This window comes from Atractosteus spatula, chromosome 12 (genome assembly GCF_055471065.1).
Source record: "Atractosteus spatula isolate fAtrSpa1 chromosome 12, fAtrSpa1.hap1, whole genome shotgun sequence".
NCBI classification, from domain to species: domain Eukaryota; kingdom Metazoa; phylum Chordata; class Actinopteri; order Semionotiformes; family Lepisosteidae; genus Atractosteus; species Atractosteus spatula.
Window position 1 is genome coordinate 24,203,780 of NC_142717.1, and position 12,309 is coordinate 24,216,088.

A 12,309-nucleotide genomic window follows, 5' to 3' on the forward strand; every position below is an offset into this window, starting at 1 on the left:
TATGGCTGCTGGAATATATGCCAACCTCAAGGCATGTCTATTGTAATGGGGCTGAATGGGGCATGCACTCATCGGGGGTCTTCTCCAGAGACCAGGCCAGCAAGCATCGTCAGGGTGAATTAGGGAGATGCACCCTAGACCTGGCAGAGGGAGTCACCTGTTGAGATCCAAGCCGGAAACTGTGTCCCAACCTCCAGTCCTCACTCGGCAGCTCCAGCTGCATTTTGAAAAGTTCCAGTGCTTCAATCAATTAAATCATAGTTTTCAAGCTAGAGGCAGTGAATAATTTTACTTTGATCCCTCAGAACATGCCTCAGTGCTTATTCCTACTTGGATCTATACACCAATCGTAGTGTCCTTTGACCTTCTCAGGCAATTCTGAAGCATGGTGGAGGTAATGTCATGGCCCAGACATACACGACCATCTCTAGTCTGTACATCCATTTAACCACTTTATTCAATACAGGGTTACTGGGATACTGGAGCCTGTCCTGGGAAGGAATGGGCACAAGCCAGGATACCTGGACAGGATGCGAGTCCATCACATGTAGAAGTAAATCCCTTGTCTTTATTAATGATGTAACTAATGATTGCAGCAGCCAGAACCATTTTCTTTTATTTACAATTATACATTGATGACAGGGTACTAGAAACATGTTAAAGATGTCCTTTTCTGACTGTGACAGCATTGTTTTGTTACATGGCACCACCATCAGCTCAACATGGTAGTATGCAAGGCACATCCAGGAGAGTCCTGTGAATATGTTTAAAATGAAACTTTGCTAAGGTGACTTTTCCTGCATTCTAAATTTAGTCTGGATTATTGCTGTGGTGGAACACGCTGGCTTGAGTGTAGGCGGAGGCTCCCCCTGGTGGAGACTTGGTTTACACACTAAATTTTGAAAAGCGTTAGGAAAAATGGTCTTAACATTAACTTTCTTAAGTGCACATTTGTGCTACCCCACCTACACAAGCATGTACACAAATACATACTTCACACCTCATCACAATCAATTGTTTCACTTTGATCCCTTAAGAATAATCAAGCTTAAGAGTTTGTTTTTATTTTTTTTTTCAGTCATATGTGACTGAAATACCATGATCTCTGGCCAGATTCACTACACAGATTTGTTTTTTCTTTCACAGTCTCACTGTTTCACACACCAAATAGTAAACAATAACACTATAATAGCAAAAAACAACTAAAAATGTAAGGAAATGCATAATGCTAATTCCCCTGGCGAAATGGCATATGAAACTGATCTGAATTAATGAAAAACCATACTTTAGTAGATAAAGAAAATAAAGATACAAAAATAATACCTGTTAAAAACAAATGCGCATATAATCAATAAAATAATTTTAAAATAACAAAAAAGGTCTAAGCATTTAAAGCTGGTACAACACAAATAGCTCAAATTGAAATGCTAACAATTAGCATCAATGTGTAGCTAAAATACTGTTGTATCTGAAGACAGCTGGGTTCAATGATGTAAGGAATCCAGCCTTTCCATCAGAACCTTTCCACAGCACAGACAAAGCACTCATTTAAAAAAAGTGGAATTGTCAAATCCCTGTGCACTTTCGCAGCCATATAATTAACACCAAGTCTTTTTCATAAGTATCTGCATCAAGACCTGCGTGATGCCAAGATCAAGCTAGGAGACGTGTTTGTGCCTGATCCATTTAGTGTTTGGTGGTTTGTTATGGCCGGTTGTGTTATTCCTAAATGTTAAGAACGCTCATTGTACTGTGGCAGGGCTCTGAGAAACAAGGCCGATGAACTCATGTGGAACCTGACCGCAGGTCACGGTACTTCCTGAGGATCCCCAGGGTCATGGAGGATAGCGTGGGATCTATATCTACCAAGCCGGCCGACAGAAGCACAGTCATGATGCCCATGTCATTTTCACTTCCTTCCTCTTTCTTCTGCAAGACAAGAAAACCAGAGAGACCAGTACATTAAAACACTGTGAGGGCTGGGATTGTTCCGGTCAGGAGACTCAAAAACCACAGCTTCTGGAAAAAGCAAGAGAATTCAGGGATGGATTTGTTGCGGGGCAGGTCACCAGCCCCACTAAAGCTGTACATCCATTTATAAAAGAGCACATTGATGTTATGGCAAAGGGTTCTTAGTTTATAAATAAATGCCATTGAACATACTGTAAAATTGGTTACAAATGAGAAGAAGCAGTTCAGCTTGTTAAGTAGATAGTAACTAATTGATCGAAGGATCTTACCCAGCTTTTTCTTGGTGGAAGCCAGGGTATTGGCTTTAACTACTTAAACTAAAGCTTATGGCTGTATCTTGTTCCCTCCTCTCACTGCCCTTTGTGTACAGAAGCTCCTCCTATTCTAGGTTTTAAATATAGTTTCATGTAGTTTCCACTTGTGTCCTCTGGTTCACTGCACTAATAAAGCAACAGAAAGACAATTGTTTTAGAACCATTAGAAGTGTTAAGTTTTTTTTTTGACTTTCTGACTCTTAGCAAATTCTAAGAAGATCTCTAATACAGACAGTAACCTGGCCAGAAAATCACCTTGACAGTCACAGTGCTTGGTTACAGCTGCTTACATTGAGATAGAAAGTATCTTTCACCTTGTGGGCTTGATGCTATACACAGCACTCAGTAGTCCAATAGCTTTCTTTGTAAGAACTCAGACACTGAGCTCATTATGTATCTCAGCAGCCAGGTGTGCACTGTTTTTTTAAAATACACTATTGTCTGTTACATACTGTAGAAATGGTATCTGGGTGATGGTGGTGTTCATTTCTGAAAATATCAAGCAGCTTTTTTCATGAAGGTCTTATTTTTCTGTTAACGCTTCAAAAAAAATGTGTGTAAACACCCTCTTATTTCTGCAGTACTCCAATCCCAACAGCCCCTCAGACAGCTGCTCGTAAAGTTTACAGTATACAGAAATTACACCAGTGTTTCACAATAAAAAAAAACTGACCATACTGGCTCTGCATGCAGACAGCCTTGTGAGTCACCTGAAATCTGATTCATACTTATAAAGTGTGACGGTTTTCAGAAAGGTATTTTTAGGTTTAACATAAAGGGAGGATTGGTGCGATGTTTATCACTGACTGGCTGAGAAGAGGACAAAGAAAAGAACAATTCATGCATGAAGGACAAACAATTTATTTTCGTCAATTTGTAACTGTTAAGACTAAAACTAAAAGGTGTAAAGGAAATGTTGGACACAACCAAAGAAAGGAAATCTTTCTTTTCTTAATTTCCGAAGAAATCAGCTACGCCTGTGTTAAGATGTTTCTGTGGGGTTTTCCCAACATACAGTGTTGGAATGTTTTGATCCAGGAGGACACACAGCAACACAGTCACATGGCAAAGAGTACTTCAGGGTGGAATGTTGTCCAACACGTTTGCTCACCTCTGTAAAAGCACTGACAACCTTTGAGACACTTGGAGACAGAGAAAAACTAAACAGCTGCACTAATGGATGTGCATTTCAGAGTCCTCCTGTATAAAAAAGCTTCATTCACAATTAAAGGTTACTAATTATTATGCTGCAACATAATTTTAAAAGCCTGATACCCAACACTCTTTCTGAGATTCTCTTGATTTAGGAGGCTAAAACACAATAAATTAAAAAAAAGACTCTTGCAAACCATATGTTCTATGACCTCCAGCAGGTTAGAATATTTTTGAAAATACTGACGACAGTACTTCTCATTCAAATCTACAATACTATCAAATTAATCAAATTAATGCAAATCTCTCCCCCTACACCAATTCGGTCAGTTTGGGATTTTGATCCAGCCTGCAACACGGATGATAAATTCTAATCTTCATGTGGCTGTCTCTACCATAAACATACTTCAAAAGAAATTGAAAAATGTTTGTGCAAAATGCTTGTTGTATTACATTGCAGGTGGTCAAATAACCAGAAAACCTGATCAGTAGAGTTTCAGTCTCATGCAGGACTCAGGGAACATGCTGCTAAAACACTTCTCAATTCTGATACTGGCGAGTCTACGGATCAGTGTTACAGTAAGTGTAAAATGGGGAAGACGAACACTGTCGCACCTTCTTCATCCTGTGTTTTGGTGAACGCTCACGGTCTTCGTTTTGGGTCTGTGCTCCACCTTTCACTTTGTCCTTCTTCCTCTGTAATACAACAACACAAGCACTTACTTCCTTTGAGGTCCCTATTTTCTAAAATGGTGAAAGTGTAAAGGAGCAAAAAACAGAAAATATCCTACTGTTAATGTTTTCTACAAAGGAACAAAGTATAGGTTAATTTTTTACTGAAATCTACAAAGCAAAAAAACTACAAAATGTCACTGCCACATCTCTAAGACACGGGTTTTCTTTTAGGTTTATTGTACATATCTACATGTATACATATACACATGTGCTCTGTTACATACAGTACTTATCAAACAGAGTTGAGAAACGTTAAGTTGGAGTTTGGAAAAGTGTAACATACTGTATTTTCCACTAGTTTAAATTTATACTGCTGATTTTAACCATAAAATATTCTCATGCCATGGCAAAAATTAATTCAGTCTCATTCCTAAATACAGTACTATAAATAAACATGATTTTATAGATTTTTACAAAGAATGGAAAATGCAAAATCAATAATTAGTCTCTGTAGTGAAAACCGCCTTGTGGTGAAGAAAGCCTTGTGGCTGCTTACTGTATGTGACAAGAGCTATCTACTGTATGTATGATATAAAAAGTTATGAAAAGAGCTCAGTATTTTAAGAGCTCAAGTTCCATTCACTATTCAAACAGAGTAGAGATTTTGAAACCTATCTAATGAGTCTACACTAATCCTGTAGTTATGAAAACTTAGAAAAGTTCTGAAGAAAACACAAATAGTAAGTTGTAGAAAAACACACACACTCATACCGGGGTCAATTTTCCCAAAAAACAATTAACCTCTAAAGTTTCTAAATATACTAATACAGTTTTTCTCCATAACTTCCATCCATTTTCTCACCACTCACCACTCTATCCAGCTCAGGTTCGCAAAGGAGCTGGAGCCTGTCCTGGCAAGCAACAGGCACAAGGCAGGGTACAGCCTGGATGAGACACCAGCCCATTGCAGGACACACACAGACACAAATCATGCACGCACTCCAGCACCAGGTGAAAATGGGGAGAACATACACACTCCTCACAAATGGCACCCCACAAATTTAACCCAGGATCCCAGTGCTGTGAGATACTTTAATTGTGTTTTGTAAGATCACGTGCTTGTTTTACTGAAGAAAAATAAGACATGGTAGAGTAAAATGTTTTTGCAATTTACAACTTTCTGAACCTTAATGAAAAAAAGATGTCCAAGACAAAAGTAGTATTCAATCATGCCAAACATCAAACACTACGCATTAAAATCCTCAATAAAAACTAGCACATGAAGAATGATGACTAGTTTAAGATGTATTTTGCAGTGTATTTCCAGAATATATTGCTCCCCTTTTCTTTCTGACAGCAATTTCACTTGTTTTTAAAATATTCTCTCCCCGTTTATTCATAATTCCCTGCAAGATAAAGCTCTGTACACACAATGGCAGAAGAAAGAAGTTATTGAGAGAGAGAAAAAAAAACATTTAACATTCCTCCTAATACATAAACACAGCCCTGAAGGACATAGTAAGAAAGATAATTTAATCACTCACCCTTGCTATACCCTTTGAAATGGCCATTATGACAATCACGGCTCCAACAATAAACTGTGGGTGGAAAGACATAAGTAAATTTAAAAAACCAGATGCTTTGTTTCACCTCTAAATGTTTACTTTTAAAGAATTGGGACATCACTTTTAGAAATATGAGCATTGCAACTCAGGCAGACAAAAATAAGGAGAAGGAAAATAAAACACAAAAATTCTAAAACCGCAGCTTCATAATAAAAACATTAATGAGCTAAGAGACAATAATATGGAACTCGGTACTATTTAGTTGTGGAAGATTTACAAAAAACACATTTCTTAACACATTTCTTAGACTCACCCAAAGCATGTATAACCTGCGTGTAGCTCTTCCTTGTGTAAGACGCTGTCTTGCCCTTACAGTGTATTATATTCTCCACTGAGGAAGTAATTATGTCTTTATTGACACATGCTGTTTGGCATTTTGAGAAGCCTCCAGCCCTGTCTCAGCCCCCTTATCTCCCTTGGACAGACACATCAGGTGTCGACTCATGCAAAACTTACGTCTTCATAGGCGTCCCAGAATGATGTCTTGAGACAGGATCACAGTGAATAAAACAAGACAGTTCCTGCCAAGCCATTGAAACCAGGACAACAATGGAATGTACTGCTCTAAATGCTTCCATTGTCTCCTGGATTCTGCACAAGGGCAGGAACTTTTGGATTGTCTGCAATTCCATAATTCAAGATGAACAAAACATTTAGTCAGCTGCTTTGAAGCACCCCCAACTCTATATCATGAGACGACAACAACCTAGATTTTGATGGGCCGATCTTTTGAAGGACTGATTGGTCAGGAATCTGACTGATTGATCAGCTGGCCAGGCAGTGTTGTGAGCTGAATTACCTGACTACCCTGAGGCTCCACACTGGACTAGCTGGGGGGTTAGAGAAGAGTGTCACTATCATTCTTTGTCATTAAACAACTCTCTGTTACAACTCCAGTTTTCTGTTACTTCCTGTTTTTCTCTCACTGTGTGTTTACGTTTTCATTTCAGTCAACAATTAGTGCCTCTGGGCACGCTGCTGACCTCACAGACCTGCCACTCCACTGCTGCGTCACAACACACACATTAAGTGTTTTCCACCCGTAACACCCTGTTAATGGGAGAGGGTGTTTCCAATGATTCAGTCATTAGTGACACCTCTAGCAACGTAAGACAAAGAACAACAAACATAGATCATATGGTCTTTGTAGCAAACTTACAATGTGTCACAATCTATTCTTTATCGCACAGCTTTAAGAACATACTGTAGAAATTCTGAAGACGACTTATAACAATTGATTAATGTACTACACTTTGTAATGGTGCTCGATACACAGAATTATGGTATCTACATTTTTGGAGGATGTAAGTCTTACAAAGAATATAAGTGTGTGACTATATATGTGGGTATTTCCTTAAAATATTTCCTGTTTGTAGGGTATTTACTTTAAAAACCCTAGTTAGAAAACAGCAAACATTCATGTCTAACAAACCAGGACTGTAAGGTTACTTCAACAAAGATCCTAAAAGAATACAAAATTAAGGTAGTTTTAGTTCTGTGCACAAAGGTCTTGCTCTCCCCTTTGTGGGAGAGTTAGTGCACATTCATCTCATGCACCAGGCTGTCTGTAGTCCTGAAAATATTCACAATACACCACAGTCATTTGAATGGATAAATTATCACAGAAACTATATATCTAACTATATATATATAGGTCTAACTATATATGTACATGTGTATGTTGTCTTTATTGTGAGGTATACAATGTGTTAAATGAGAATAACCTTCAATGTAAATATGATTGTAAATGTGAAATAAAACCCTGATTTCTCACATACAGATACCCAGATTTTAATACAGGTAATATAATGATTATTATTAATATATTAATACATCACATATAATGATTTTATTGATGGAAAAGCAGTTTCTCACATTTGCACGGGGCTTAGTTACAATACAATGGCCTATCATACTATAAATTCATCATAAATATTTTTCAAGATATTAGTCTGTTACCCTTTACATGAAAATGACATTTAATTTTCCTGTGACAGTGACAATGTCAGTTTCTTTTCACACTCCACTGAATCTTTTTCTCCAGCTCTTTCCATGAAGTCAGTGGATGAGAGAGGGTTTTAAAAAGATAACAATTTACTTTAGGGGAGCTCCTTCTTGACTTGCTATGCATGTTCAGTGATTACCTCATCTTTACATAGAGCTTTGCAAGGTATTGGCCAAGCAAGAGAATACCTGAAGTCCAGAACAAAGCAGAGCTGTGCTAATCAACAAACAGACCTCAAGTCAGTGCTGTGATCTTCGGTCTGAACGTCATGGGGTGTCCTGGCAGTCTTTGGTCATTGTGCAGGCGTCCTTTACCACAGGATCTCTTTTGAGGAAACATTCGATCCATTCATCCATTTTATTCAATACAGTGTAGCAGTAGAACCGGAGCCTATTCTTGCAAGCAAGGGGCACAAAGCAGGATGCATCCTAGATAGGACACGAGTCCATCAAAGGGCACACTCAGATCAGTGTCAGTTTCCCTAGAAGCCAATGGACCTACCAATATGTCTTTGTACTGTGGAAGGAAACCCACACGACACAGGAAGTACATACAAATCCAGGAATTAAGCCCAGGGTTCCAGTCCTGCTGAATATTTTTCAAGACAAATATTCTGTGTCCAACCACAAGGAAATGTTTTAAATTGATTCAAATAAATGCTTTACTGTGGTGCAGTGTGTAATCTGTTACAGTAACAAAGTTTCTTCGCCCTTCTCAAACTCAATAAAGGTGATATTAGTGAGCAGGTGCAGATTAAATATCCTAGCCCTAACAGACATTCATTCAGTTTCCAGAAAGAATAACTGCCTATTAATCAACTTTCTGAGACAGTGCCTTAAGGTCTGTACTGTACACTGCACCTTACCAGTTTAAACTTCTACAATGTCAGTAGCTGACTGTGACCAGGAGTCCCCAAATAATGGCACACAATTGGCTGAGCACTACCATGGCCAATGGTACTTTAGCTGACCAGTCTTTCAACATTTTCTGTACAGATTCCTAGAATTTACCCAATATCTCCATGATTCAGCAGATCAGCAGAAGATGCAATGTCATCCTGGAAGGCGCTGTAGTGCTCACACCGTGTTAATCAACACATGACAGCAGTCAGGTAAGGCAGAGGAGAGTGTTGGGAATTTGGTAAAGGAGTTGTTAGGAATCTCCGCTGATAAATGATTACTGGTTGCAAATTAGGTGTGTGTATTGTTTTTAACAGCACATTAACTACTTAGCATCTCAGATACAGTATTTCAACCCAAAAACTCTCAAAAACATGTAGCTTAGACTACACATTTAGAAGAGATGAATTCAATGTTCTGTTTTATGGTTTATGAACATCAATATGAAGATTTCTTATGAACAGAGTCCAATGCAAAAACTTTTAATGCCCACCGATTTATGTAAACTCAGATCTGTATGGCAAATAGTGATTTTTTTTCTTGGTGTCTGACAGAGTACTAGGGACAAGAGGTAACTACTCACAGCCCCAAACAAACTAGAGACGTGTGCATTGGAATTTAAAAAAAGAAGTCCACAGAAAATGGTAGCTAAAACATCAACAAGGAACACAGGCAGAAGCTCTTGGGTGTCCAAAGCCCTGACCCCTAAATCAATTGGCTCTTGTGCAATGAGGTACCGAACATCTTTACATGCCGTATTAGAAAATCAGTCACGTAATCGAAATGTTGGGGATCATGAAGACCAAAGTGGAGGAACAGTGTTGTCATGCTGTGGCATACTTAACTATGACTCACTCCGCAGTGACATCCTGCTTGTTGGCCCTTCCTTTTGTGGGTGGTGCTCATCTAGATATCAACATGAAAATCACTTACCTAGAAATCAAACTTATTTGGAAGAATTCATAACAGAAACAGAAAATAAAAATGCTATCATCTTGCCCAGCATTTATAACTTCATTTTCTACTCCCATTGGATAAGAGGAAAATCAACCCGAGTACCAGATTCCACCAAATCAGACACTTGAAGAAATATATAATGGGTCTGAAATATAGTCTACATTTTGCTTTAATATGTGACCACCAGCAAGCTGGCTACTGCAGTTCACAACATTATTCATTTCCCTTATATGTTACTGAGGTAAAGGTCCTTGCTGACTGTCACCAGTTTTGTGACACAGCTACATTAGCATAGCATGGTTTTCCAGAGGTATATAAACCAGTGCTCTTGAAAGGCAGTCAAAGAAAGTGGGAGTGTCGCCAGAACTGTGCTTTAGAGCAAAGGTTCCCAGTCCTGGAGGCCCACACACCTGCCAAATGCCATTTCAACTGAGTTTAATACATTGATGTAACAGGCTGCTTTATTGGATATTTGTATTTATTGGAAATACAAAAGTTCCAATAATTTCAATATTTTATTGATTTTTTTTACTTAAGAAATGCAACAGACGAAAGGTGACCTCCAAAGTGTTCAGGAGCCAAAAGCAGTCAAAAACAATCCAAGTGAATCCTGTGATGAAGGGCTCAGCTGTGTAACTGAGAGCTGGGCTGGAATGTAACCCAGCAGCAGGTGTGTGGGCCTCTGGGAACAGGATTAGGAGCCCCTAGTTTGGAAACAAGGGACCACGTGTTCAAACCTCAAAAGGTAATGACTGTTTTGCACTCGAGCTTCTAAAAATCATTACTTTCAACCTTTTTCCTATGAACATTTTAGGACATTAAAATACCAGTGGAAGAAAATACTTTTCTAGATTTGGGGCACTGGTGAAACTGCATAAAGCACAACTTGATGAAGACGTTAGCAAGTCAATATTACTTTTTTCATAAGCTGACTTTTCTGGTTTGGAGCCACTTGTGTGACATTTCCAACACATATTAGTATTAGTATATTAGCAGAGAGGACATATTGATACATATTTTGCTAGTTTAAAAGCTACCAATCTGTTAGTCATTCAAAGTTTACATTGTACTTCTTGCCTGTTCAGAATTCTGAAACACGGGCAAATTATCCTCCTGTGTTTGGACTGTCACTCTTATGTTACAGAATAATATATAAAAGGTTTAAAAAAAAGGAAGATATTTTATCCATCATTTTCATTTGATTAATCAATCGCAGAATCTCAACTTTTTTCCAGCATCCTAAAAAAGTCAATTTGAACAACAAAACTTGTGAGCCTGCTCCAGAATTCAAGATTCCTTGTGTAAGACATAACAACGACCATATACAGTACACAGTCCAAAACAATATTTCATTTCCAGTTCTTTCCATGTGTCATTGTTAATCTTGATATGATGAACAAGACTCAGTTTGACTTGAGGAATTGAAATGCATAAATCAAACTCCCTTGCAATTTTATCTTCTCAGAACAAGGTCAAGTTCTTGCTTCCTGCAATACCAGGAATTAGACCATCTGCTTTCTTCCAAACTGCACACTCTACTTACTAGTGCATTGCAGAATTTTAACTACTTTCTTTGGCATAAACTGTTTTCAAAACACATCCACACTTTTCTCTTCAGTATAAAAAAGCAAATAATTTTTAAATTCAAAATATCAGTATCACCCATGTGATATTTCCAATGCCTTTTCCTGTTAAATGTGTATGGCACTTTTTCCTTCTGCCCATTATCAGAAAGATACTCATGATAAGGTTTACAGTATTATCTAAAACTAATAGTGAAAGTTTTTCAGATCTGCATACTGTCTTTGGATTTATTTGACCTATTGTTTTAAGTGTCTCCTATTTTCCATCTTATTCAAATTAACAAGGTAACTGTAGACATTAAGATGGCTGATGAACAGGAAAAGCTGAGCCAAAATTATTCCTGTAGTACTACATTAAATATTCCCCGAATTATGCAACTTCAGTTGGAGGTTCTGCCCTTATATGATCATGTACACATTACTCACTTACCATTCTTAGGTCATTTTCCTGGTTCCAGGCTGAAAATGCCTAAAACATGATCTGCCTTTTCTACACCTTTCGAATTTCCTAGAACACAGTTAAGGCTCAGAAAATCTTCTGGTAATCCTAATTAATATTTAAATATAAAGACTGGGGCACTACTACATGGCTATTTCTGTGAGAAAATAATTTGTGTATGAAATACTCTAATGAATTATTGAAAAAGAACACTTAAAATAGCACTTTTTATAAGCCCACAAGTGGAAAATCAGGATCAGGCATCAGGCCCTGGTGATTTATTTGATCACTCTTTGTACCTGAAATTCTTCTGCTTGTCTTCAGCTTAAAACATTATACTTCTCCTTCCTTGAGCACCTGTGTGAAATAGTGGTTTGATACATTTATCATTTCCTTACACCCACTCTAATTCATTATCGTCTCTTAAGATATTTTACCACTGTATTCAGCAGTGTGCCGTCATAAGACAAAAACAGCAGCTCTCAACATGAGAGCAGGGTTTCCACACTGTAAACACTCCCTGAAGGAGATAGTATTCTATTTTTCTATCAAACAAGAGTCCAGATATAGATGGACTCTGACAGCAACACCAACACAGCACTGACCAGAGAAACAAGAGGAAATAATGTGAAAGTACATTTAAAGCCAGGAGTAGGAGGTACTTCTTTACCCAGATATTTTAGGAATAT

The 12,309-nt window shown here is 38.0% G+C and overlaps 1 long non-coding RNA gene across 2 annotated transcripts; it reads right to left on the minus strand.

Moving 5' to 3' along the window:
- Positions 1-590: 590 nt before the first annotated feature.
- On the minus strand, positions 591-6,239 carry LOC148822817 (uncharacterized). Of its 2 annotated transcripts, none has more exons than XR_016093855.1 (4): positions 6,194-6,239; positions 5,657-5,710; positions 4,053-4,133; positions 591-1,929 (listed from the first exon to the last, which is right to left on the minus strand). It is a non-coding gene; the product is annotated as an uncharacterized LOC148822817 (long non-coding RNA). The 2 variants fall into 2 exon arrangements; XR_016093854.1 differs by lacking the exon at positions 6,194-6,239 and adding an exon at positions 5,991-6,148.
- Between the last annotated feature and the right edge of the window lie 6,070 nt (positions 6,240-12,309).